The sequence below is a fragment of the Macaca nemestrina genome, chromosome 18 (assembly GCF_043159975.1).
Source record: "Macaca nemestrina isolate mMacNem1 chromosome 18, mMacNem.hap1, whole genome shotgun sequence".
Lineage (NCBI taxonomy): Eukaryota > Metazoa > Chordata > Mammalia > Primates > Cercopithecidae > Macaca > Macaca nemestrina.
The window spans coordinates 25,333,481-25,361,442 of record NC_092142.1 but is presented as its reverse complement, the minus strand read 5'-3'; the positions used below and the strand labels follow the sequence as shown (position 1 = coordinate 25,361,442).

General features: G+C 42.2%; 1 long non-coding RNA gene across 1 annotated transcript in view; it reads right to left on the bottom strand.

Annotated features, from left to right (window-relative positions):
• Positions 1-23,781, bottom strand: part of LOC139359741 (uncharacterized) — a 66,765-nt gene extending 42,984 nt beyond the window's left edge. Inside the window, exon 1 of the long non-coding RNA XR_011616132.1 lies at positions 23,494-23,781. This is a non-coding gene — a long non-coding RNA (uncharacterized lncRNA). The remainder of the gene's footprint in view (positions 1-23,493) is intronic.
• Positions 23,782-27,962: the final 4,181 nt, after the last annotated feature.

The following is a 27,962-nucleotide window of genomic DNA, read 5'->3' as shown; positions in this document are numbered from 1 at the left end:
CCCCTCAACCTTAGACTTCTCAGCCTCCAGAGCCATGAGCCAATAAATTTCTGTTCATTATTCATTACCTTATTAATAATGTGCTATTCTGTTATAGCATCACAAAATGGACGAAGCCATCATCTTTCCAACAATTCTATGACATAGGTCATAATATTATGATACATTATAAATGAACAAACTGAGGTTTAGAGAAATAAAGAAATATGCTTGTGTTCACACAGGTAGTAACTGGTAGCAACAGGATTTTAATCCAGGTTTGTCTGATTCTGAAGCTGCATTCCTAACCACTACACAGTGCTGCCTGCTTCATGCCAGACCCTATGGTGAAAGTTTAAGTTGCAATCATAAATAGCAGGGGGCTTTGCCCCAGAAAAAGCTGAAACCATAGTTGACTGGCCCTGCTATTTTTGTATATATATGTGTATTTCAGTGAGATACATGTTTCCAAATTTTAAAAATACAGAAGGAGATACAAGTGAAGAAAGAATTCCCTGAGCTCAGGCAATTCACCTGCCTCAGCCTCCCAAAGTGCTAGGATTACAAACATGAGCCACCTCACCTGGCCAGCTAAATTTTTTTAGATGGGGTCTTGCTATGTTTCCAGGCTGGTCTCAAACTCCTGGCCTCAAGTGGTCCTCCCACCTGCCCAAAGTGCAGATTAGTGAACAAAATAAAATAAAACCAGCCAACCAGTAAACAAACCACAGGCAAAACTAACCTGTGATGTTAGAAATGAGGATAGTGGTTACCCTTGGAGGAGGAATCAAAGATAAAGGAAGCTCTGGTGGGTTGGGGGAGAGATGGTGGTAATATTCTGTGCTTTTATCTGGATGCTGGTTATATAGGTATGTTCAACTTGTAGAAATTTATTGAGCTGTATGTTGATGGTTTGTGCACTTTCAATAGATAAGGCATATAAATCTATCTATCTATCTATAGAGAGAGAGATGTGCATATGTGTTACACTTCATTAAAAAGAGAAAAAATGTACTAGCCTAAGATCTGGATGCTTGGTTCCTGTATAGCTTACATAGCCTAGTCCCTGACTTAGACAAAGAACTTGGGCTTTGTGTTACCTGTGTTTCTCAGAGCTAATTTATTTCCAAGAAACAAAAGTGAAATTCCAACTGGTTTAAGCAAAAAAAAAAAAAAAAAAAAAAAAAATTTCTTGGACTCTCATATGAATGAAAAGATCAGTCCTCAGGCATGGCTGGATCCAGACATTCCAAAAATGTGCCCGGGTGGGATCTCTGGTATTCTCTTTCTCTGCTTCTTGCCACTGCTTTCCTCTGAGCTGCCTTGACTCCAGGCCGACTTTCTCCACTGGGTGTCACTCTTAACGTCCTCACTGCTGACGTGTCCGGCAGAATGAGAGCTCATCTTTTTGTTCCCACGAAAGAGGCGAATGCTTACCTCATTGGCTAAAAGTGGCTCATGTGCACGTTGCTGAGCCAACTGACAAAGCCAGGGAGATGGAGTATGATGATTGGCCAGACCAGTGTCAGGTATCTACTCCTGGAATCAGGGGTGGAGTCACTTCCACCCAAATCACATTGCCATAACTCAGGGAGGATACCCTCCCAGGGGAAGTTAAGGCACTGACACCAGAAGAAGAGGCACTGCATGCTGGAAAGGCATCCATAGCTGTCTGTGACATACATTCTGTGCCTCAGGGTTTCCACCTGTGATTTGGGTTGAATGCTGAACTCCAAGATACCCTCTCTTTAACACTAAGATTGCATGAGTTTGGTCCTGATGCTGAAGGAATTCTTGGTGCAAGGCAGGGGGTGTCATGTCTGTGATTAGCAGAAGTGACCGATTAATAATTAACTTTCCCAAGTCTTTAATTTCTGGTAGTGTGCCTCATTGGTTTCAGAGAGAGAGAAAGATTATACAGTCATCCCTTGGTATCTATGGAAGATGCATTCCAAGAACCGCCCCCCTCACACCCCCGCAGATACCAAGTCTCCCAATGCTCAAGTCCCTGATATAAAATAGCACAGTATTTGCATATAACCATGCATGTCCTCCCATATACTTTGTCATCTCTAGATTACTTATAATACCTAATACAATGTAAATGTTATGTAAACACTGCATGTTTTATTTTGTATTTTTAATTGCCACTTTTTTTTTTATTTTTCCCCATATGAGATTTTGTGAGAATTTTCTTTTCTTTTTTTTTTTTTTTTTGAGACAGAATCTTGCTCTGTCACCTAGGCTGGAGAGCAGCGGCATGATCTTGGCTCACTGCAACCTCTGCCTCCTGGGTTCAATCAATCCTCCGGCCTCAGCCTCAGAAGTTGCTGGGACTACAGGCGTGTACCACCAAGCCTGGCTAATGCTTATTTTTTTATTTTTTATTGTAGAGACTAAGTCTCACTATGTTGCCCAGGCTAGTCTCAAACTCCCAGGCTCAAGTGATCCTTCTGCCTTGGCCTCCCAAAGTGCTGGGACTAGAGGCATGAGCCAGCATGTCCAGCCTCCAAATATTTTTGGTCCATGGCTGTGGACCCGACAGTTGCTGGAACCCCTGGATGAGAGGGCTAACTGTGTATGTGTATATACATACACACACACACATACACACACACATATATGTTTGTCTCTCTCTCTATATATACACACACGTATATATACATATATATGTATATACACACACACACACACACACACACTTGGAATTCAGGCCCCCATGCCTGATCCTAGATATCCATATAGGTCTCAGCCCATTTGGCTTCAGTCCTAGTCCATTGTGTGCTCCTGTATAGTTTAGTCCCACTTCCCTGTATATGTGTGTGTGTGTGTGTATATATATATATGTAGAGAGAGACAGAGACAGAGACAGAGACAAACACAGAGAGACAGAGACTGAGACAGATAGAAAGGCAGAGAGCATGAGGCAGTTACTTTCACATATGTTATCTTCCGTAGTCTTCACACTTTCTATTTTAAAGATGATGATAAATGAGGCACAGAGAAGTTAAGTGACTTTCCCAAATCACACAGTTGATGACAGGCTCACAGACTTAAAACCTCCTATTTAGGACTAATTTTCTCTATATGTCGGGATTTCTTAAGCTCAGTTCCACACTGTTGACATTTTGGGCCAAATAATTCTGTGTTTTGAGAAGCTGTCCTTTGCAGAGAAGGATGTTCGTTGGCATCTCTGGTCTCTATTCCGAGCTCCTCTCCCACTCCCTTCAAGTTGTGGCAACCAAAAATGTCTCTACACATTGCCCAATGTCCCCTGAGGGACCAAGTGGCCCTGGGTAAGAACCGTTGCTATAAACACAATGATAGAAACCCAGACTTTGCCCCTTACCAGCTTTGTGACCATTAGGGGAGTGCTTCCTTTCCTTGAGCCTCAGTTTCCTTACCTGTCAAATGGGGATGAAAAACACAGGGCCTACCTACCTTATGTATGTAGATATTTAGCAACTGCCTGGTACTTTAAGCACTTTGTAAATGGTAGTCAAGTTAGTCTCTCTCACCAACCTGGATATATTTTTTTATATCCAGAGAGGATATATATATGTATATTTCTGGCAAATTAAAGACACACTGAATTGCAAATGAGGACAGGCATTTGAGGCCACTCCTGTTGCTTAATTAGTATAACTCCATTGACAGCCCTGGCTCCTTCAAAGGCTGCTCCCTGGGACGTGGGCCCTCTGCAGAACTGGCTGGGAACTTGGAAGAGAGCCAAATGTCCAACATCAAACATTTCGGTGCTCAGAAATGAGGCCATGTTCTCCAATCGGGAGCTGTCTCTGTAAACATTCCCGTGCTTATTAAATTCCTGCAGTGGCCACTTTAATTGGACCCGCCTCCCTCACTTGTCTAATCACGGCTGCACAGCCCTGTTCTGGCTTTGTATCCAGTCTGGGGCTCCTGCTTCAGCCTTTCTCAGCTCCCTGAGGCAGACTCAATGGTGCATTTATCTGCTCTTCCCATTCCTGAGCCAATACTAACCAATAGTCTTGGTTTTTACCCAAAGGTGCTTGGAATGAAGTCATCCCTTCTCCCCCGAACCCACATTCATTGTCCCTGCTATAACTGAGACCTTTGTTCATCTCTGGGTCCCCAGTGCCAGGCAGGTAGCCGAGCATAAAGTAGCTGATCAATACGTGTTGGCTAAATTAATGAGTATTCGGAGCTGGACATATCTTGCCCTTTGGACCTCTTAATGCCCATCAGAGGCTGAATCCAAATGCAAAGTTTGGAGACTGAAGTGGCCTCCAAGTTGCAAGTTTTCCTGCCTGTCTCAAACTACGCACCTCATCAGAGGTTACAATTTGTTAGCCTGCATGCCAAATATCGTCTGCAGCTGCCTTTTATCTAGCCAGACTGATGTTTGGTAAACAGCTAATTTGACCATGTTTGGACAAGGCACATATTCTCCAGTTCACTGCAGTCTCCATCATCTTATAGCTATTCCCCAATCATTTCTGTTTCCTTCCCGCATGCTCCAGGCATCTGAGTTGGGATCTGTGATAGGACGGGACCCACCCTCACCCATCTCCTTCAATGAGTGGTCCTAATAGGCTGTTCTACTTGGAATTCAGGCCACCGTGCCTGATCCTGGATATCCATATAGGTCTCAGTCTGTTTGGCTTCATTCCTATTCCATTGTATGTTCCTGTATAGTTTAGTCCCACTTCCTTTCCATCTTTACTCCTCCAGCCTTCTTGCAGCTGATGATCAATAAAGGCTGAACAGGAACAAGTCAGTGCTGCTCCCAGAGATCTCACAGCACCTTGTCCTTCACTCTTGACCTTGTCTCTGATTCTTTCAAGCCACTGTTGAAAAGCAAATCTCCCAGAGCTATCCACACTGCCTCTCAGGGTGAAAGGCCTCTACCTTCAGTAGAGGCCCTGATATGGTGGCCCCTGTCTGATTAGAGATCTTGATAATGACCTGTAAAACAAACATTGGGATTGTCTTTTTCCCTCTGGACTCAGTTCTCAGACCACACAGGTGTCTGCTGTGGGTGCCTGTCCATCCCAGCATAGTCCTATCTAACACCATCCTTGCCGTCTGTCCTGACCAGTCCCAGTGAACTTTGCCCTCAAATTGGCCATGGAAGGACATACTCCAGGGTGACCTGAACAATTTCAGGGTTGAGGGTGGGTCAGGAGCAGGACAGAGTATTACTGCTCACCATGACAGAAGAGCATGGGTAAAGGCCAAAGAAGTTCAAGGCAAATGCTTTAATCTTTTTTTTATTTCACACATAAGCAAACTTTTGGCACTGCATTCAGGGGTAGCTCATTATATCCAACGGAAAATAGATTATGGAAATTCCTTGAGAATAAATGACCCAGAGAGAAAACGGTTATTGCTCAGGAACAAAGGTAAATGCAGCAAAAATCCCATTTTGATGAACTTGAAGGCACGCCAAAATTTCTGTGTCAATGGGAGAGCAATATCTATGGAAACAGTGCTAGATATGTATGACTTGTCTGATACCCAGAAGGTGGATTTCTTAGGATAATAAAGTCCTAGCATTTGCATGGCATTCCTCCCCAGTCTTCTTATTTTATAGGTAGGGAGTCTGAAGGACAAAAGAGGGTGCGAGCATGGACATTGGAAAGAGTCAGGTAACCTGGTTTGGGATGCTGCTGTATGACCTTGGACAAATAATGTCCTGTCTCTGTAACCCAGTTTTCCCATCTATAAAATGGGAAGGTTGTAATTTTTTTTTTTTTTTTTTTTTTTGAGATGGAGTTTCGCTCTTGTTGCTCATGCTGGAATGCAATGGCACAATCTCAGCTCACTGCAACCTCTGCCTCCCAGATTCAAGTGATTCTCCTCCCTCAGCCACCCAAGTACTGGGATTATAGGCATGTGCCACCACTTCTGGCTAATTTTTTGTATTTAGTAGAGATGGGGTTTCACCGTGTAGGCCAGGCTGGTCTCAAACTCCTGACCTCAGGTGATCCATCTCTCTCAGCTTCCCAAAGTGCTGGAATTACAGGTGTGAGCCACTGTGCCCGGCTTGGAATATTTCTAAATGGAAACTGGAAATTGGAATTAGAAACTTGGAATTACTTCTAAAGCCAGTGATTATGTCTCTTTAGAGATCCATGACTGCCACTGAACAGATTCAGTGTGATGTCACATTTAAAGATGCAAAGCCCAGGCAGGAATTGCAGGCTTTACACATGCATCTTTCAGATGTTTAATGAGACTCTGTACTGCTGTGACTCTTATTAACACCTCCTCTTTTCATATATGCCTGTGTTCTGGGATCCCAGTAGATCTCTAAATACTTCACTCTGCTTTTAGTAGTAACAGAATCCCGTTGCAGTGCTTTCAACAAAGTAGGGGCATATTCGATCACATAAAGAAAATCCAGACTTAAGTAATTCAGAGCTGGTTTGATGGTTCCCAGAGTCATCCGAGATCCACGCTCCTCTATTTTCTGTTCCGTTATCCTCAAAGTCATACAATGGATGCTAGGGTGCCAGCCTTCATGTCACCAAGCAAGAAGAAGAGAAAGAGCAAGGAATGAGTCTCTTCCTCCTCAATCATTCTCCTTTAAAGAGATTTTCCAGAAGCTCTACTCAATGACTTCTAGCAAATCATCGGCAAAGCCCAGCTAAAAAGAGAGACTTGAAGAAATAGTGTTTTCACTGGGCACATGAAGACCTCAAATGAAATAGGAGTGTACTTTTAAAGGAAGAGGAGAGAATTAATATTGAGCAGGTAAACAGCAGTCTCTGCCACACTGCCCCCCTCTTGTCTAACTAAGACATTCTTGTCATCCTGGTCTTTTCATATCCCTGCTCCTCCATGCTATGCACAGCCTGTAAGACCCGTGCCATTCTCCTGCTCCGACAATCCTTCTTCTCACTTCCAGTTTCCGTTGTGAGCTCTTACTCTGCGCTTCAGAAATCCTGTCCTATTTGGGTGAAACTTGGGCAGAGTCTTCTGCTGCTGGCAACCTAGCCTCCAGTTCTCCAAGTTTCTCCTTTGTCAGAACCCTAATTTTCAATCCACCTTTTATTTTTATTTTTTTTAAACTTGTGATATTTTAAAAAACTTGTGATATAGGTAAACTTGTGTCTTAGGGTTTGCTGTACAGATTATTTCATCATCCAAGTACTAAGCCCAGTACCCAATAGTTATTTTTTCTGATCCTCTCCCTCCTCCCATCCTTCACCCTCAAGGAGGCCTTAGTGTCTGTTGTTCCCCTCAATGTGCCCATGTGTTCTCATCATTAAGCTCCCACTTATAAGTGAGAACATGCGGTATTGGGTTTTCTGTTCCTACATTAGTTTACTAAGAATAATGGCCTGTAGCTCCATGATGTTCTTGCAAAGAACATGATCTCATCCTTTCTATGGCTGCATAGTATTCCATGGTGTATATGTACCACATTTTCTTTATCAGATTTGCTGTTGATGGGCATTTAGGTTGATTCCATGTCTTTGCTATTGTGAACAGTGCTGCAGTGAACATACATGTGCATGTGTCTTTATGATAGAACAATTTATATTCCTTCAGGCATATACCCAGTAATGGGATTGCTGAATCAAATGTTAGTTCTGTTTTTAGCTCTTTGAGAAACCACCACACTGCTTTCCACAATAGCTGAACTAGTTTACACTCCCACCAACAGTGTGTAAACATTCCCTTTTCTCTGCAACCTTGCCAGCATCTATTAGTTTTTTACTTTTTAATAATAGCCATTCTGACTGGTGTGAAATAGTATCTCATGGTGGTTTTGATTTGTATTTCTCTAATGATCAGTGATATTGAGCTTTTTTTCATATGCTTCTTGGCCACATGTATGTCTTCTTTTGAAAAGTGTCTGTTCATGTCCTTTGCCCACTTTAAAATGGGGTTGTTAGAGTTTCTCTTATAAATTTAAGTTTCTTATCGATGCTGGATATTAGACCTTTATCAGATGCAAAGTCTGCAAATTTTCTTTTTCCAGTCTGTAGGTTGTCTGTTTACTCTACTGATAGTTTCTTTTGCTGTGCAGAAGCTCTTTAGTTTAATTGGATCCCATTTGCCAATTTTTGCTTTTGTTGCAATTTCTTTTAGTGTTTTCGTCAGGAAATCTTTGCCCTTTCCTATGTCCAGAATGATATTGCCTAGGTTGTCTTCCAGAGTTTTTATAGTTTTGAGTTTTACATTTAAGTATTTGGTCCATCTTGAGTTGATTTTTGTATATGGTGTAAGGAGAGGGTCCAATTTCAATCTTCTGCATATGCCTAGCCAGTTATTCCTGTACCATTTATGGAGTAGGGAGTCCTTTCCCCATTGCTTGCTTTTGTCAACTTTGTCGAAGATCAGATGGTTGTAGGTGTGTGGCTCTATCTCTGGATCCTCTGTTCTGTTCCATTGATCTACGTGTCTGGTTTTGTACCAGTAACATGCTGTTTTGGTTACTGTAGCCCGATACTATAGTTTGAAGTTAGGTAGCATAATGCCTCCTGCTTTATTCTTTTTTGTTCAGGATTGTCTTGGCTATTCGGGCTCTATTGTGGTTCCATATGAATTTTATTTATTTATTTATCTATCTATTTATTTATTTATCAGAGATGGAGACTCCAATAAATAAATAAAGCCTTTTCTGCATATATTGAAATAATCATTTGTGTGTGTGTGTGTGTTTAGTTCTCGTAAATCACTTTTTCTTTCAATTTCAGTTTGGGACCCCTAGAATCCTGTTTGAACCCTGACTGGAGTCCAATATGAATAACGTGGGTCCTGCTCTGCTGGTGACTCCTGGCTTTGAATGTGGGTCTATTTGTTATCTCTCCACCCGGCTTATACCTGTCTCTCTTTCCATGGACCTTGATCCCTGATTTCTGACTCAGAAGACCCTAGTGAAGGTCCACAGGCTCTTTCTTGCAAATTGTTTTTACTGTACCCAATGAATGGACTTTTCTATAGATCAAACTCGTAGTTATACATTAGAAAACACAGTTATACATGAGCAGTTCCTTTAAAATTCTCTGGGTTATGAAGAGCTAAGAAAAATGTAAGAAAATGCCCATCCCCTCAGCAATCATAAAAATGCAAAGTACAACATCAACCAAATGGCATTTTATACTCCTTTAATTGCAAAACATTAAAAAAGTCCAACAGTATTAAGTGTTGGTCAGGATACTGAGAAACTGAAAATCTTATCCACAGTTGGTGGAAGTATAAATTTGAACAACGGCTTCAGTAGGCAATTTGGAAATATATAGTGAAGTTAAAAATAGGCATAATCAATGGCCATGCAATTTCATTTCTAGGTTTATTTTTTAAAGAAAGTCTCATACATTTGCACAAGAAAACTTGGATGTGAAAGTTTGTTGCAGCTGTGTTTGTCTGGGGATTGCTTTAGTGGAAGAAGTGACTCCCTTAGCGTCTGAAATTGAGCACAGACCCACCCTCTCTCAGTAGTGTTCCTTAAGAGGATTTCCTACTGAAGGGAATCATGTGTCTGGGACAGAGACTTGAGGGGGTCTGTAAGAAGAGACCTGCCAGCGTCTATGGGACTCCAGGGATGTGAAGGACAAGTAACACTGGAAGGAGTCCCTGTTCCTCATCTAGGCTCTATTAGCAACTTCCCAGGAGAACGTATGTACCTGGCTAGTCATTGGATAATGCAGGATACAATCTGGGCTCATTACTCAGGGAGGCAGAGCATGGCAACAAATGATGAGGCCAGGAGGGGCTGTGTAGTGGTTCTTAGAGACCCTGAAAACCACAGAAGGCTGATTTTGAGCAGTGACTTGGACAAAGAAAAAAGCCTTGGATGATGTTGGCAAGAGCTCAGTAGAGTGACAGACCCTGGATATAGATGGGATGAATGTGGCTTCAGGGTTAGATTTCAGTCCCAACAGGAGCGAGGATTATATAAAAATCATAAATTATTTTCATCATCATGATAGCTAACCCTTATTGGACATTTACTACGTGTCAGAAGCTGTGTAAAGTGCTTTTGCTGCTATAGCAGATACTGCTAATTGCATACTTATATTCATCTACCCTTCTGCTTTATTAACAGATCTGTGGTTTTTTCAGAATGGCAAAAAAGCTCAGAAAAATTCCTAGGATGGCCTGTGGCTGAAGGTGGCCATGTGGTACGGTTCTGGCCAATGAGATGCGGGTAGAGGTTGATTCGATGATGCTTCTGGGAAAGCTGATCTTTGCCTTCACTTTCCCTCTTTCTTTGCCTGGAATGTTGATACAATGATAAGGGTGCAGCAGCCATGTTGTGACCAAGAGGAAAAGAAACTTATGCTCAGCATGGCAGCACAGGAAAAGAAAATAATCTGGGTTTTGATGGTGATGGCATCAAGTAATGCCTACCTTTGCATTTCTTGTTTTATTAGAAAAATTCCCCTCTTGTGGTTAAGCCACTGTAGCATTCAGATAGACACAATCCCGAAAGATATGCATGCTGTCATTTAATCCTCACAACAGACTTGTAAGGTAGATACTCTTACTATCCCCACTTCACAGATGAGGGAACTAAAGCTCAGAGAGGTTAAAGTAGGAGGCAGTAGAGTTGTGGCTGGAGCTATATTTGTCTCATTCTAAATCCATCTTATTTTTACTATGCCATTCTTTCTCTCTTCATCATGCATGAGGAAGGGGGTTAAATTAATTCTTGTGGATTGGCTCAACAGAGAGCCAAGAAAGAAAGAAAAAGAAGAAAGAAAGAAAAGAAAGAAAAAGAAAGAAAGAAAGAAAGAAAGAAAGAAAGAAAGAAAGAAAGAAAGAAAGAAAGAAAGAAAGAAAGAAAGAAAGAAAGAAAAGAAAGAAAGAAAAAGAAAGAAAGAAAGAAAGAAAGAAAGAAAGAAAGAAAGAAAGAAAGAAAGAAAGAAAGAAAGAAAGAAAGAGAAAGAAAAAAAGAAGGCTCTAAATATAGTTTGATACTTCAGTTCCTCCAAACACTGGCAGAGTGATCATGTGCCAAATGCTGATACTTTCTATAACTCAGTTTATCTTCTGTACTTTGGAGGTGATGGTAATAATTGTCTCTGTCTCACAGAACAGATGTAAGGAGAAAATAAATTAATGTAATAAAGCACTTAGAAGAGTTCCCAACAAAATATAAATACTCAATCAGTCTGAGCTACTATTATTATTATAGCTATCATTAAAATTCAATGTTTGCTGTAATGGAAAAGATTCACCAAAAGCTATGAGAGCAAAGAGGTTAGACAAAGAGTGGGTATTCACAGTGAACAGGCTGCAACAAATGGCTCCCCTTGTGTGGTCCTAACTGATTAACACAAGTGATTCCTCCTAGCAGAAAACCTAGCACTGGAGTGGGCTGATCCTCAGGGACCTGTAGAGCCTCAGCTGTTGCAGCTGGAATGGAAGGGTAGGGCAGCACCTCCACCTAATCTCACTTGGGGAAGATGGTGACTTACTGCTGGAGAAGACCTGGGAGAGGGACTTGGAAAATGAGATGTCCACACACTGACAATAAGGATGCTTTATGCAGAGGCAGACTGAACAGTTGCTTTTATGAAGTCATCTGTGGGCTACTGAAAGCCCTCATGGGCCATGTTGCTTGAAAATCTACCATTAGCATTTCTACTTAATCATGTTTGCAGGAAAGTGTGTTTTCACAGGATTGAGGCAGTATGTCACCCATGAGAGATTAAATAATAACTCCTGGAGAATGAGCTACATGGATTGCAGAGGGTGCTGTGTGGCTCCAGGCTTCTTTGTTTTCTGGAAGAAAAAAAATTGATCACACAGTGACATACACATACATACACAGTGACATACACCATTAGAGCAAAAGGCTCTCTGGCTCCCAAGCCTAACTGGCTTGACCATCTCTCCCATTCACACTTGGTAGTACCCAATAAATTGATCTTGGTGGATGGTTACAGAGTTGTCTAAAGTGTGAATGGTGCATTGATCTGGCATGCTTTCAACCAGATTTCCCAGGATAGCCTTAAACAGTTTCTTCATTTTCATTGATTCATTCAGTCAACAAATATCTATAAAGAACTTGCAGGTGATAGGCCCTGGAGATAACACACTTATCAGAGCCTGGAACATCCGAGAGACCCTAGACTGGTGGAGAAGATGAACATCACACAAACAGGTGCACAATTGAGTATAGACAGTTATATGGACTTCAGACAAGTTTCCATGCAATGTAGGCTTGGTCTTTCTGTATCTCCATTTCTGGGCTCATTCTCCTCTCATTGGCTTCATTCTTAGTTTGTATCATGCAGTGTCCCCTGGTAGCTTCAGGCTTACATTAAACAAGCCAGTGTAGCAATTCTATGGAGTGTCTCTTCTTGTTTCCACCAAAGGTTGACTCTCATTGGATGGACTCAGCCTCAAGGTGGGGTGGAAGGGGAATAGGCTGACTGAACTAGGTCTGAGTCACATGGATTTTTCTGGATCCCAGGAGGAAGAAGTATAGTCACCCTATAGTCTAGCATAGTACTGCTAGATGTAGTGTATTTGAAGGGTAGTTCCCTAAAAAAGTGGGGGTACAGCTCCCCACTGGCCTGAATGCTAGCCAAGCAAAGACAACTTATATCCATGGTATCAGCAAGACCTTCTTGGGAATTCTTGGAAGGAATCTGAGGCCATGGTGACCCTTTGTAAATCCTTGACCCTGCCTGCAATTTTAACACTGTGCTCTTCTAAATGGCTGACTATACAGGTGGTTCTTTCTTCATCTTTTGAGTCTTGTCACTCCTCTCTCCAGCCTGACTCAGTTGTTAGACACCTAGGGTTGTGATATTCACCAGAATCTTGCCTATAAAGACCACGAAACTGCGATTACAATGCCAAGTGGATACAGGCTGACATTGGAACAGCTCTCAGGGGCTGTTATGCCAATAATTATTTGATGTTAGCTAGAAACCATTTCATCATAAAATCTTATTTGAAGGTTAAAAGGAGCAGGAATACAAAGATGATTTAAATTCTAACTATTGTTAACAAAAGATTATATATTTCTATTTACACATCAGAAAAAAAAATCATGGTGGCATTATACATGCTCTAATTTATATGTCAGAAATCAGGGTCCTCTTGGGCTGCTACGAAGAACTGAAGCTGTATATGCAGGAAGTATCAAGCACGTCACAGGGACCAGTACCTCTTTTTCAATTAAGGTTGTCCTTTGGAGTTCTTTGCAGTAAGCCAAGGTTGGACTGGTTTTTAGAAATTTAGGAGACATGTTTCCTTAACCTAAAGTTCTTCCGTATCTTATAAATCTCAGTATCAGAGCATCCCTTTTCTGCTCCCGTTTCTGGACTAAAGCTTTGGAGAAGGTTCTCATAATTATTTTGGGATCAGGAATGGAGACGTGCTTATCCTGTTGACATTTCTTGACTCACATGACAAATGAATTGGCTGGGACCCGGTGTGCTGGGAGATCCAAGCACAAATCTTGACTTTCAGAGGTTGCAATCACCAGACGAATAAGTGATTTTTCTGTCCCATTTTCTGTCTGCACCCTGATCTTCTAGGGGTTGCAACCAGTGCAAAGATCTGGAGCCTTGTTATCAACAGGGTATTCTATGGCAATTAGCTGCAAACAAAGAAAATAGGATGAACCATCAAGTCCCAGGCAGAATACAGAGGCAGGGACACAGGTGTGCACTCAGTTCAGCACCTGCCAATGCTGTTTGAGTACTAGGCTTCCACTGTCAATATCCCAACTCCTTGATTCAAAGACACACATATCCCCACATGTTAAAGTGTCTGCATTAGGACTTATCTAACAACTGATGTATGTATGTGATGTGATTAGATTTGCGTATGTGTTGATCTGTTGCTTGTTTTCCCCTGAAAAACTATATATAAATCCATAGCAAATCTTAAAATAAATAGTGTTTCAGAACTAGGGAGTGCAGTATTTCTGGAACAAGCAGGATTGTGCAATCTTAACTAGATGCAACTTAAGAGTTTTCATTTCTGTCACTTTTTCTGTACTGTTTCTTCATCTATCCATCCATTTACCTATCTAACTATTCAGTAGAAATGGGAACGTTATTTAAACTTCATGTGTCTTAGTTTCTTCACCTTCAAAGGGCAGATGTGAAGATTAAGTAAAACAATATAATGTTAATGTAAAGCACTTTAACAGTGCCTGGTGCAAAATAAGGGCTCAGTGTTATTAAATTGTTCATTCATTTTATTTATCCGTTCATTCATTAAACAATCTTTGCTGATGCTTGGCATCTACTAGACTCTTTGAAGCAGGGTTTATTGGAGTCTGCTGCTGATCTGAAAGGGTACTTTCAAAGAAAGTGAAGTCAGTTTGGTGTGAGGCCTCTAGACAAGCATAAATGTACAATGTGTCTCAGGAAGTCAATCGTAGCAGCCCCACCCATAGCTCTCATTGCTGGCCCGATCATCGCTCTCCTTGTTTTCTCTCCATTTGCTCCTGTGGGTCCCGGTATATGGGATACAGTAGGAGGAAGAAGAGAAGGGGAATGCCTCTTTCTTGCTTTCACGATTCCAGCTACAGACTCCTGTTTCCAGTGCTGCCCATCTCCGCAGTTTTGACATTGCCTCTCCCTTCCCTTCATCCGTTTACCTGCTTCTTACTCTCCACCTGGGCCCTGGGCCTCTACCTGTGCTCAGGTATATCCAGCATTGTCAGCCTTCCTAGGCTACACTTAGAGGCATGGTGGATAAACCTTCTGCAGACTGGGTTTTGTCCACCGATGATGTCAGGGCTATGGGAGATGGACCTAGGCTTCTCATGGTCTCTGGCGCCATTGTTTAGCACTGACACTGCCTGGTGAGCTGTTCCTAATCTTGGGAGGGTAGAATTTCCATGGGCAATTCTCATGGCACTGTGTTCTGAAAGCTAAAGTGAATCTTTTTGGTTCTGTATGTATCTGTCTGGGAATCCAGACTGTAAACTCCATGAGGGATGAACTTCTTTGTATGTTTTATTTACTATTAAATCCCAGCACCCAGAGCTATGCCTAACACATAGTGAACACTCGGTCAACATTTGTTAAATGAATGAATGAATGAATCTGTAAAAATAATCTCTGGAGGCACAGATGTGAACTTCTCCCGGTTTGCCTGAAGGTTAGGAATATCTCAGAGTCTGCTTGTCCTTGAAATTCTCTGGGGTTCATCTGGTCTAAAGGGTGAGCAGGATAGAAATTTGCATGGCTGTGTCCACGGGTCTATAAGCATGCGCAAATTACATATTTGCATACATATAGGAGATCACAGCATGTGAATGCATCAGTGCGTATAAATGCAGAGTGGGAGTACATGGATGTATACATATATCCACTTGTGTTCCTACAGATAGTTGTATGTATAACAGTGAAACAGCAAAAGAACTAATATAACTCACTTTATTTTTGTTTAAGAGGCCTTTACCCGTTTCTGCATGTAGGCTAGGATAATTTTAAGCACTGAGATAATATGCAAAAACAGCAATCATATAGTTTTTAAAACTAGTCTGAGGCTAAAGGGAAAGTATGTAAACAACTAATTATGTTTTGTTAAAGATGTATAGGAGTACTGTGACCTGACCAAGGACAAAGAAATTTCTAACCTCTTCAGACCCTGCCTGCCACCAGACACCGGCAATTGTTGGTTACCTCTTGATCTCAACTCTCTCCTGTCCCCCTGCCCTGAATATGAAAAGAGATTAAAATTTGCACTGACTTAAAATGGTCTTTGTGACCATAATTCACCATCTTCTTGGTTTTGCTGACTTTCTGAATAAACCTGCCTTTCTTCCCACCAACCCTCATCTCTTGGGTCTGGCTTTCAAGCAGTGAGCAGCTGAACCTGGGTTCAGTTTGATATGTGTGTGCTTGGGAATATGTGTATGTCTGTGGGTGTATACATTTAAATAGGTCCATGCCTTCCTGTGGGGACCTATACATGCCTGAACTATCTCAGGCCACATATATGCACAAATATGGAAACATACATATCTATCCACATGTGTATGCCCACACCTACATGTATGCTGCAATGAGGGGTATAGTTTGTGTGTTGGCTAATATGGTTTATAAAAAATGGCATAAAATGAGCAGACAGGGTTCAGCGACTTGTAACTTGAGGTCCACCCTTATACACAAGTTTCCCTGGACTCAAGCAGAGCAGTTGAAGTTATGGGACTTCCCTGAGTGAAGTTTAGTTCCTTTTAGTTTCCTAGAAGCCACATTGTTCACACAAAAAGAAAGAATCACAACAGGACAGGATGTCCCCCATGTTGATATCTGCATTCAGAGGGCCCAAGGAAACCCAAGCACTGAGGTTCACTCTAGGGCCAGAGTGCCTGGTCTTGATCCTCGGCTGTGGCTGTTCCCAGCCCTATGCCCTTAGGAAGTTATCTGACCTCATTGTGCCTCAGCTCATGCATTTGTAAAACAGGGATACTAATGGAACCTGCCTCACAGGGTATTGGGGAAATTAAGGGTCCATATGTGTAAGCACATAGTGAATGCTAGATAAGTTTTGACTAATTTTTTTTGTTAAATATGACCAGAAATTATTTGCTTATTCTTGAAAACAAAAGGTAACCTTTATTATTTTACTTACATAAAATAAGCCATGTTCACTTTACACAATTTGGAAAATAAAGATAGACAGCTATGATAAGAAAAATTCCTACCTCTACTCTGTCCCTGTGCTTAAATAAGCACTGTTAATTTTTAAAAGAATAATTGTTTAGGTACATCTGTAAATATACTTTCTCATAATGAGGATTCCATTACCACATGCTGTGGTGGTATATTACATTGATGACCTCCAACGTATCATGTTCTCAGAATTTACAGGATTGTGTAGTTTTCTCTCCTTACGTCTGGGTTCGTCCTGTGTCTTGTTTTAACCAACAGAATGAGAAAAGAATGAAGCCAAATGAGGCTGCACCAATTCCAGGTTTAAGCCTTAGAAAATCTAGCAGTTTTTGTTCTAGCTTTCCTGAGAGTTCTGAGCAGCCATACAAGAAGTATGCCTGTGTTGCTGAAGAAACCTCACAAGGAAGAAGAGACCCTGTACTTTACGGAAAAAGAGGCCCAGATAGTCCTGCCTTCCAGCTCAGCCCAGCCTCCACCCAACTTTCTTGCTGGAAGAACCCACGAGAAAGACCCCCAGCAACATTGGCAAAATAGCCACTCAGCAAAACCCATCCTGGATTGGTGAATTGCAACAGTGTTAAAAATTGTAATAAACGTGATTATTAAGCCACAGCCTTTTGGGGTGATTCATTACATAGTAACAGATAACGTATACAATGTTATAATTTGCATTTTTAAGCTTAAAAGTAGACCTATTTCTTTGTAATTGTGTTGTGGTTAGGGGTCAGTACTGGATCAGACTGCCTCAATTTAAATTCTGACTTCTCCCCATATTAGCTATGATTTTGGGCAAGCTAAAATGGGTTTAATAATATCTACCTTGTAAATTTGGGGGAAAATTAATTGAGCTGATACGTGTAATACATGGTGCTCAGAATAGAGTTAAACATTAAATGGATTTGTATTCTACCACATTATTAAATATATCTCAATGACCGTGATATGTCATTGCATAGGCATGACATAATTTAATCAATCTCCCATTGTTAGAGATTTATGCTGTTTCCAATTCTTTCACTACATATTCTTACACTAATATGCAGAGCAAACACTCTCATTTCTATTTTTCAAAGGAGAAAACAGAGTGAAACTGGAAAAGGCTAAGCAACTTGCTCATGGTTAGAAGACAGTGGAGCTACGGCTGTAAATCCTGGATTCTCACTCCTAGGGCAGTGCTTGCCGGCACACCCAGCTTGAGCATTTGGCAATCTACCTGCATGCAGGTTTTGTCTGCTGCCTCTGGCATTGCATTGTAACCCTGTTTCCCTGGAGACTAGAGCTATCATGAGCAAGGAAAGATTTTTTTGACATGCTAATTTTTCTAAGTGATGGAACATTCTAAACTTCTCACTCTGCTTGCTTCAGCCTTCTCTGTCAGCCAGAGCACATCGTCTTTGGACTGGCAAAGGCATCCCTTGGTAGGGAAGAACTGAAGCCAAAAGTAAGAGACGGTGTTGTCTGATGGAGTGAGCTTGAGCCTGCTTCCAACAGTGCTGGCTTTGAGTTTCAGTTCTGCCGCTTGCTACCTAACCATATGACCAAGAAGAGGTTATGTAGCTTTCTGAGCCCCAATTTCCTCCTGTGTGAAAAAGCAATACTTATTCCTCCTCCTCTTCTCCTCCCTTTCCACCCATCCCATTCTTGTGAGGATTAAAGGAGATAATTGAGGTAAAGTGCCTGACCCAAGTGCTCAAGGCGGCCTAATTGTCATTGGATTCTTCGTATTAGTTGGGGAACCTCTAAGGAAGGTTTAAATTATTTTTTATCTTCCTGGTCTGGATAAAGTACAACCCTGGGAACTGAAAAACCTTTGGATCAGAAATCTGAACTTCTTTTGGTGCTCTCTGAGGTGTCAGGAAAGATGAAAATAAAAGTAAAAATTATTTCTCCAAATGGGAATGCTTAAGGAATACAGTTTATGCCAAATCATCAGCAGGTATAAAATCCTGACTTCTAACACACCCACCTGTCTGCCACAAATTCCCTCTCACTGATGCCCACTCAATTTTTACATGTGGTACTCAATGTCGCAATCATCCCCAACTAGGCAGAGTCGGTAAAGGAAGCAGGAGGTCATGTCCATGATGGTCACTTCTGTGGCCCGAGAATAATTTCTGCTTCATGGATCTTGGACTCTTTTCTCTGATAACCCACTTCATCTTCTTCAGGAGATGTCCTTGTGTCAATCAATGTCCAATCACTGCTATAAGTAATTTCATTTTTGTAGGACGTAGCCTTGAAGATGGCAAAGTAGTCTAATTTCAGTCTTTCGGGAATGAATTTAGGTTGATAGATGGTCATTTTGTTAACTTTTCATTTTATTTCTTCCTTCCTGTATTTTCCCTGACAGTTTCGTCAGCGTGGGGCTCAATCATTAAATTCAAGCGCCAATAAAGGCTGTTTTAACAAAGTCTTTTGCACTTTACTGAGAATATCATCATTCTTTATTTCTTCCTTTTCTTTCTCCCTCCTTTCCCCTTACCGTCTTTTCTACTCTCCTTCTTTTCTTTCCTTCTCTCTTCCTTCCGTCTTCACACACACATAAGATACTTCCTAGATGCCAAATCACATGTTGGAGGTGGGAGATGCAGTTTAATATGTAAGAGACAGTCTTTGCCCTTCAGTTTTCAGTTGTTCATAGCTTCAGAGAGGGGAAAAGCAAGTACAAAACAAATATTTATTGTCAACTGAAACTTATCCTATGCAGTAAACCATTGGCTTTTAACAACTATGTGTTCTCATGTTTGCAGGTCTGCGAGAATATTCCAGCTTGGAATATTGTAGGGCAGGAATACTCCAGCGCTGAGCTCAGCTAGTCACCCCTGCTGTACCTGGCCAGTCAGCTGGGTTTGGCTCCAGGCTGAGAGCTTGGTTCAGGTCTATTCCCTGTGGGTTCATTATGCAGCCATGCTAAAGGGTCAGCAGCTACTCAGGGCATTCTCTTCTCATAATGGATCATAGGAGCACAGGAGTGCAAGCCCAACTGGGCAAGCACATTTAAGCCTCTGCTTCTATCATCCCTGCTAACATTTTATTGGCCAAAGTACATTGCATGGCCAAGCCCAGCCTCAGTGGGGCAGGAACCCATACCCTACCCCCCAACAGTGGGAGGGCAAGCAAGTGGATATTTGCTGAACAATATTTCCAGCAATCACAGGAGGAATCAGCAAAGGGATAGGTGTAGCACAGAGCACTAAGCAGGCACAAAGGCAGAGTGCCTAAAACAGTGTAATCAGGGAAGACATCTGAAGGAGGCAAACCTTCAGCTCTCAAGAAGTGAGTTGGGTGAAGGTAGAGGATTGTGTGTTCAAGGCGGAAGGAGTTGTTCACTTAAATGTGTAAGAGTGAGAGGTCACAGGGCCCATTCTGGTAGCCAGTCTTTTGAGCACCTATGCCAGGATGAGAAGAAATGTTCTTGGAAGGAAGGACAAAGGCAAAATCCCAATGTCATGCCTTCCAGGACTGACAATGAAGGAATCTGGTAGTCAGAGGTGATGGCAAGGCCAAAAATGGTGTTAAGCAGGGGAGGGACTATTCATGACTCCAGCTTGGAAAGATGGGCCCTTATGCGGGTGTTGAGTAGAGAAATCAGCTGGAGGGAGTGAAGCCAGTTGACCTACAGGTGAGAGAAGAGAAGAGCAGAAAAGGAAGAAGAGAAAAACTGGATGAGGGATTTAAGAGATAGGATCCTCAGGACAAAAGGATGGAGGTCAGGGGGCATTGAGACAGCCTTTGATGTCTCTGTCGTTGTTATAGTTGTTCAAATAATTATTCACTGCTACTATTTGTCTTATGAGAACTCAGTGAGATGCCAGTGGATTTAAGAGAGACCAAAAAAGAAAAGGAGGCAAAGTGAATTTCGCAAGCCAGAGACTTGGAAATTCTGCTAGAATTCAGAGGTGTGCTCCTCGATTAGGTTATAAAAGGATATGAACACTCAGAAAAGAAAGCAATGATTACCATGAGGCATCACAGAAGACTGACTCTGTTTCTTTTCTAGGAGAGTGACTTGGTACGGGTGAAAGGACTAAGGTTTTGGAGGCAGACAGACCAGGGTCTGAATTGCAGTTTCAACACATCCTAGTTCTGAAACTTTGAACACATCTTTTACCACTACTCAGCAGCCGTTAATTTTACCACTCTGGGATTCAGTTTCCTCCTACATAAAATAGAAAAAAATGTACTCAATGTGGTTATCATGAAAGTGAAACAAGTTAATGAATGTAGAGTGTCCGAGCTCAGGGTTTTCAACTCTCAACAGGACACATCAAGTGGTTTACATGAATTAACTCCTTTAGTTTTTTTACTCTTTTCCGTAACATGCCTTCCCTCCTCATTTTATCCCTTTTAGATAATTTGAAGCTACCGAACTTCTTCATAACACAGGCCCTGAGCATGCCTGGGGGGTCTTCACCTCCGTTAGGACCCTTTCTCACCCTGATGTACAACACGGTCCAGTCTCAATCATTTCTCAATTTCTCACTGTATTTTAACCCCATGCGCCTCTCCAAGAAATCTCTCACTGGCCCTTTCTCCAACATGATTTTACTGCAGATCACCAGGTATTATGCCATGAAGGAGAAAGAAATGTGCAGATACAGGGCCTGGACAAAGTTTCCAGAATCTTCCAGACTTCTCAGCTATTACGCAGGAGAAGCCTCACTCCCTCTCTGAGACAGTTGGAACAGTCCCTTTGGGTTCATACTTCTAGCATTACCTTTTCCTTGAATGTGAGGGTCTCCAATTCCCTCTTCCGTGAGGATACAGAAAGAGCTCCTCTCAGCATTAAAACCTGAGAATAAGTGTCCCCTTCACTTAGCTAGGGGAATTCTATTTCCCACGGTATAGGAGAAATAGAATGAATTATCATTGGAATCATTTGAATTTAGATTCACATCTAAGCTGTGCTATTTAATAGTTATGCAAAATAGGTGACCTCTCTGCATTTCAGTATCCTCATCTGTAAAACAGCAATTAATACCCACCTCATAGGATTGTAAAAGAGCTTGGATAAATAACAAATCTAAAGTGTGCAGTGTAGGTCTAGTGTGCCTCATTCTCTTGCTTCCTCAGTTTCTACCTTCGGAGGCCATTAACATCCCTGATCTTTTGAAGGCTATCCTAGGTTGAGCCATAGGGCCATGTAACAGCTTCAGACTACCAGTCAGAAGCACCTGGAATTAGCTCTAACGCTCTGGAGTTGCTATCCAGGGCACTAAGTTGCAGATCAAATTCTTACCTCCTTGAGGAGTTGTATTCAAATGACTCTACCTAAAGTACTATTCCCACTCATTCTTCCACATGACCATGTCTGTTTACTTTATAACTCTTAGCACAATCCAGCACTACCTTGTTGACTTATTGGGATGGTATGTATTGGGTCAACTAGAATTTGAAATGCATGAGAGTGTGAGCTAGGTGGTTTCATTTTTGTTGTGTCCCAGTATTAGCAGACAGTAGATGTGTTATAAATATTTGGGGATGAATAAATCTGTGTGTGTGAGAGGAGCAGCCATGGGCATCCACAGTTCTATTCAGTTTTGACACTGCCAAACTCTTCCATCCATTGAACCAGGTCCTATACTTGGATAGCTGCCTTGGCTTCTCTACTTGGCTCACCATTTCCGGTGAGTATGTGGCCCTGTCCCTAAGCTGAAGTTGACTTGGTTAGGGTTGTGATACTCTGCTCAGATCTTGCCACGCTCTTTCCTTGGTGAGCTGGCTTCTGAGTCCTGAAGCCTCACCACTATCTGGAATCTTGCAACACCAGCAGGGGTGACCAAGTGGAACAGCCTGATTCCTTCTTGAGTTCCTTTAGCTATAATTTGTCTGCATGTGCTCCTTGCCAGAGGGCAACTATGGCCAGAAATCAAACTGGAGTTTAGAAACTATGTGTTTCCCAACTGCTTTGATAGAACCAGCCTTAGGAGCAAGTTCATGGCTGCTTCTTTTTGCTTCTTTTTCAACTTTGGGATCTTTGTGGTCATCGTCACCATCATCACTATCATGACCACCATCACTGACATTATCACCATATTCACCACCAACATCATCATCATTATCACCATACTCACCAATAAAATCACCATCATCACCAACAACTTCATCACCATCATAATTATAATCATCATTATCATCACCATCACCATCATTCTTATCATCATCAACATCATCATCATCGTTGCCATTATTTGTATAGCATAGAGGCTAAGAACTCAGTTTCCTTATCTAGATTTTCTCCACCACAAGCTCTGTAAAGTTGGGCCCACCACGAAGCCTGTCCTTACGTTCTGATCTATACAGTGAGGATGATAATAATTTTACCATAAGACAGTTTCATAAAGATCTAACAAAAATACAAGACAGGCAATGAGTACAGTGTATACAGTAGGCTCCTTATTTGTGTCATTATCATTAATATTATTGCCAATAACATCTGACTACTATTTATTATATAAGAACTTTTACTAGAAATCAGGTACTGAACTTTGCTGAACTGTTCCCATTTATTCGTCAGTATGTAGAGAATTTCTGCTAAATGCTGGGCATTATTCTGGACCCTAGAATGATGTTTTCTCTAGTAGTGAACACAGTACACAAGGCCTCCATTCTCACAGAGCTTACATCTCATGAGAAGGAACAACAATGAGCAACCCCCTAACAATATTTTTATCTGAAAGAAAATTACTCCTATTTAAATTAAAAAAAAAAAAAAGCCTGGAGAGAAGAGGATTTAAGTGCCCAGCCCCTGCCCTGGATACTCCTGGCATTTTCTTTCATTCTGCCAAACCATGAAGCCAATGGCCCCAGCGTTTTTTTTATACCTATTAGGTTGGTGTAAAAGTAATTGCTACTTTTGGAATTATTTTTAAATGGCAAAAACTGCAACTACTTTTGCATCAACCTAATAGCTTGACCAAATTACCTTCCTGAATCTGTCCCCAGAAGTCTTCTTCCATTCTGCTCACTCTGTCTCTCAGGATTCCCTCCTGACCTCAGAAATTCCTCTGGGCTGCTTCGGAATGGAGGAATAGCTGAGTCTCTGATGAGTATCTTGCTTTCCTCCGTGCACAAAAATATACAATGCTGGATTATCTCCCTCAGTAGGAACAGCGTGTCTCCTCAGCGAAGGACAATTTTCAGCTAAGTGCATCTTATTTAAGGCTCTAAGAATGGCAGTTTAGGCAAATGCAGGAGGAGAAATGTATATGAAAACTATCCATTGAAAGCCTGTGGCTAAATATATCAACTGCTGAGAGATTGTTTCCAGGTAATAGTGCACAATCACCACTCTCCTGTAACAGTAGCATCCAGGGAGGAGGCAAAAGGCTTTGGGGTTTTATTTGTTCTCATTGATTTTCTTTATAGATCAGTTTGATACTAGATGTTATAAGGTTAATTTTGGATGATTAACTCCTCCATATTGGGATATTTGATTTAGTTCCCCTTTCTGACACTTTCTCTCCATTGATTTTCAATATTGCACTTTCAGAGAGGGAGGTAAAAGGCGTCAGCAAGGGCTCACGGAGCAAAGCTTGGCTCCCCCATGGCTGCCCCGTCTCCCACCCAAATATTCTCCTTAGGCAAAGAGAAAAATGTGTGGTTAGTTGTGGAAACCCCTGCCTTCTGCTGGTGTGGGCAGGGGCTGCTCACCCTGGGTACACCTGAGCAGGTCCAGGCAGCACTGAATAAACACAGGAATTTCAGAGTGCGTTCTATCTGGGTTTGAATTCCAGTCTTGTCATTTACCTGATGATTGACCTTGGAAAGTCATGTTCACTTGGCTTAGGTTTCCTTACCAATAAACATAAAAGCACCTGCTCCTTTGGTGCCCAGCATCCTGTTCTGCTTCTTCTGGTACCGGCACTCTGGCCCCTTTTAATGTGCTGTGGTGCCTCACACCTTCGGCCTTTTGCACATGATGTCCCTTATGTCCCTTTGCCTTTTTTTTTTTTTGAAATGGAGTCTCGTTTTGTTGCCCAGACTGGAGTGCAGTGGGATGATCTTGGCTCACTGCAACCTCTGCCTCCCGGGTTCAAGCGGTTCTTCCGCCTCAGTCTCTCAAGTAGCTGGTATTACAGGCACGTGCCACAACGCCCAGCTCATTTTCGTATTTTTAGTAGAGACAGGGTTTCACCATACTGATCAAGCTAGTCTCAAACTCCTGACCTCAGGTGATTTGCCTGTCTTGGCCTCAAGAAGTGCTGGGATTACATGGGTGAGCCACCTCACCCAGACCCTCTGCCATTTTTACACTCCCCTCTCAACAGCCAAACCTCCCCACCCCCCACTCCTGTCACTGGCTCCCACCACAGCTGACTCCTGTTCAGTGCCAGGATCCTACTTTCTTCAGGAAGCCGCCTCTCTTCCACTGGACCATATGTTCTATGAGGCAGGAAGGACATCGGTCTTAGACAACAGCACCCAGCATAGACCCCGACACATTGCAGATCCATACTGATCTGCAATGAATAATTGCAATGAATAATTATGGAAAAGCAATGAACAATTATGGAATATGACTGTAGATTGTGTGTGTGGCCAGACATTTGAATTCCATGGTGATGCTCCCCAAGATTCTGGCAGTGGCACACATGTGAATAACCTCTTCTTGGCTTGGCCTAGCTTCTTATCTCCTTCCCATTACCTTTCTTCATTAACAATCCATTCCAGGTACTCTTTGTCTTTAGCATCCTCCTGGTTCTCAGCTGGGATCCCTACACTCCATTCCCTCTGCTTTCTTACCCCAATGAGTTGTGATGAACAAATTGGAAACTTCAAGTGCTCCCTTCAACCCTGTTCTAAAAATCCTAGAGCTGGAGTTCATCAAATAATAGCAACAGCTAATACTTATTTGGACTCTGATTATGTTCCAGGCACTTTGAAATGTGTGTTTCCTCCTTGAATCTTCACACAACCCTAAATGTTAGGTAATATCATTACTTTCATCCTCAGGTAATAGACGGTGACTCTAAAGCCTAGAAAGGTTTAACATCTTGCCAAAGCTCATAAAGCTAGCAAGGGGGTGTGGTTAGGATTCCACATGGTTTATCAATGTTCTGTACTGTCTTTTAGCCAAAAGAATGGACACTTTGCCCTTTCTTCCACCATCCACAATCTTTCACCATCTTCCTTTCCATTTTCAAAGAGCGTAGGTCTGTTACTCATACCCTTAACACCTTTTCTGGCTCTTTCTTCCTCCGGCCCAGTTCAGATGCTAGATACTTGGTAATGTCTCTCCAGTGTCTGTCTTTGACTTCTGGTTCAGACCACGGGAATTCCAACCTGGTTTTTGGCTTCTGTTCAGAACTTGTCTGGCCCACCTGCATGTAACCCTGGTCATCATTCAACTCAAGGTGATGGCTATTCTCACAGTTCCTCCTATCTGACCCCTTGGATACCAAATCCACCTGCTTACACTTATTATACCTCCATCCATACCCCTTAGGACTGGGAGAATTTGTCTGTAGCTTACCTGCCCTGAACTCCCTTGATTGCCTGTATGGGTACCCTTTTTCCTGCTAGGCATTCTAAACAGACGTCACAGACTCTGAGTCTTATTATGAAAAGAGCAATTATGATAGAAGTAAGAGATAACCATCTGCCACGTACTGAGCAAAGGGATTTACATACACTAACTCATTTAACCCTCCCCCTTTTGACATTCTGTGAAATAGAGGTACCATAAGTCTGTGTTAAAGGTGAGGGGCTGAAATTCAGAGAAGTAGAAACGATGGCATGTTGTATGTGGCAGAGCCTGGTTTAAACTCCGACCCCTAAGACTCCTAAGTCTGTACTCTGTGTTACTGTCATCTGAACCTAAACAGACCCCTGCCCTAGGGTTGGGGCTCCCGTGCCTCTCCTGACCCTTTCTGCCAACTCCTCAACTCCAATGAGCATTATCTCTGCTCTGGTGTCATCTTCTCTGTTCTTAGACCACACTTTTCCAACCTGAAGGACATGGTCTGAGACTTCTCCTCAATTCCACTGCTAAAGTGCCTCTTATTCCTGTGAAGGAACAAGCTAGAAATGACAGAGTGACAAGGTTGGGGAAGTGGCTGTTTCCAGAAACTCCTGGTGGTTTAGGCCATTGCCTATGCCCTTTGCTATCTTGTCACTGGTTTGTTCTCTGGCCTGGTCATTGGAAGCTCACTAGGGCTTGAGTCCTTTCAGTTTAGGGGTCATCGCACTCTTCCCTCTTCTCAACGCTTCCTTCCCTAACACCATGGACAGATGACACCTCTTTCTCAAACATTCACCAGATTCAATCAGCGGTAAAATATTTTTGGGGTTTGTAGGTTTGTAGAGTTCCTCCTTTGTGCCCCAGTCTCCACTTAGTTGTTCTTAGCGGAGTTGGAAAGGACCAAGTAAGAAGAAGCAATCACAAAGCCACATGGTAAGGTGTTAGATAGACCTGAGTTCAAATTTGAGCTCCTTCACTTACTCGCAACACATCCCTTAAGGAACTTAATCTGTTTATCTAAGTCTCAGTTGCTTCATCCTGGGAGGAGTAGGGAAGACAGAGCATGAGACAGTACTTACCTTGTAAGGTAGTTGTGAGATAATGCATACAAAAGTATTCATCTCAGTGACAGACACATAAAAAGGGCCCAATAGTAATATTAATAAATTGTGAAGATGATGATGATGGCAGTGGTGTTGATTGTGTTGGTAGTGATAGTGGAGGTGGTGATAGTGGAGGTGGTGATGGTGGTGATGATGATGGAGATGGTAATGACGATGGTGGTAGTGATGATGGAGACTGTGGTTGTGATGGTTGATATTGAGTGTCAACTTGATTGGATTGAAGGATGCAAGTTTAGATCCTGGGTGTTTCTGTGAGGGTATTGCCAAAGGAGATTCACATTTGAGTCAGTGGGCTGGGAAGGGCAGACCCGCCCTGGGTGGGCACCATCTAATCAGCTGCCAGCATGGCTAGAATACAAAGCAGGCAGAAAAACGTGAAAAGACTAGACTGGCCCAGCTCCCAGCCTACATCTTTCTCCCATACTGAATGCTTCCTGCCCTCAAACATTGGACTCCAAGTTCTTCAGTTTTGGGACTCAGACTGGCTCTCCTTGCTCCTCAGTTTGCAGATGGCCTATTGAGGGACCTTGTGATAATGTGAGTTAATACTTTCTCTCTCTCTCTCTCTCTCTATATATATATATATATATATGTGTGTGTGTGTGTGTGTGTGTGTGTGTGTGTGTGTGTCTATATCCTATTAGTTCTGTCCCTCTAGAGAACCCTGAATAATACAGTGGTCATGGTGATGATGATGGTGAAAATGGTGATGGTGGTAGTGGTGATGATAGTAGTGGGTAGTGGTTGTGTGGTGATGGTAGTGATGATGATGATGGTGTTGATGTCGGTAGTGATAGTGGAGGCAGT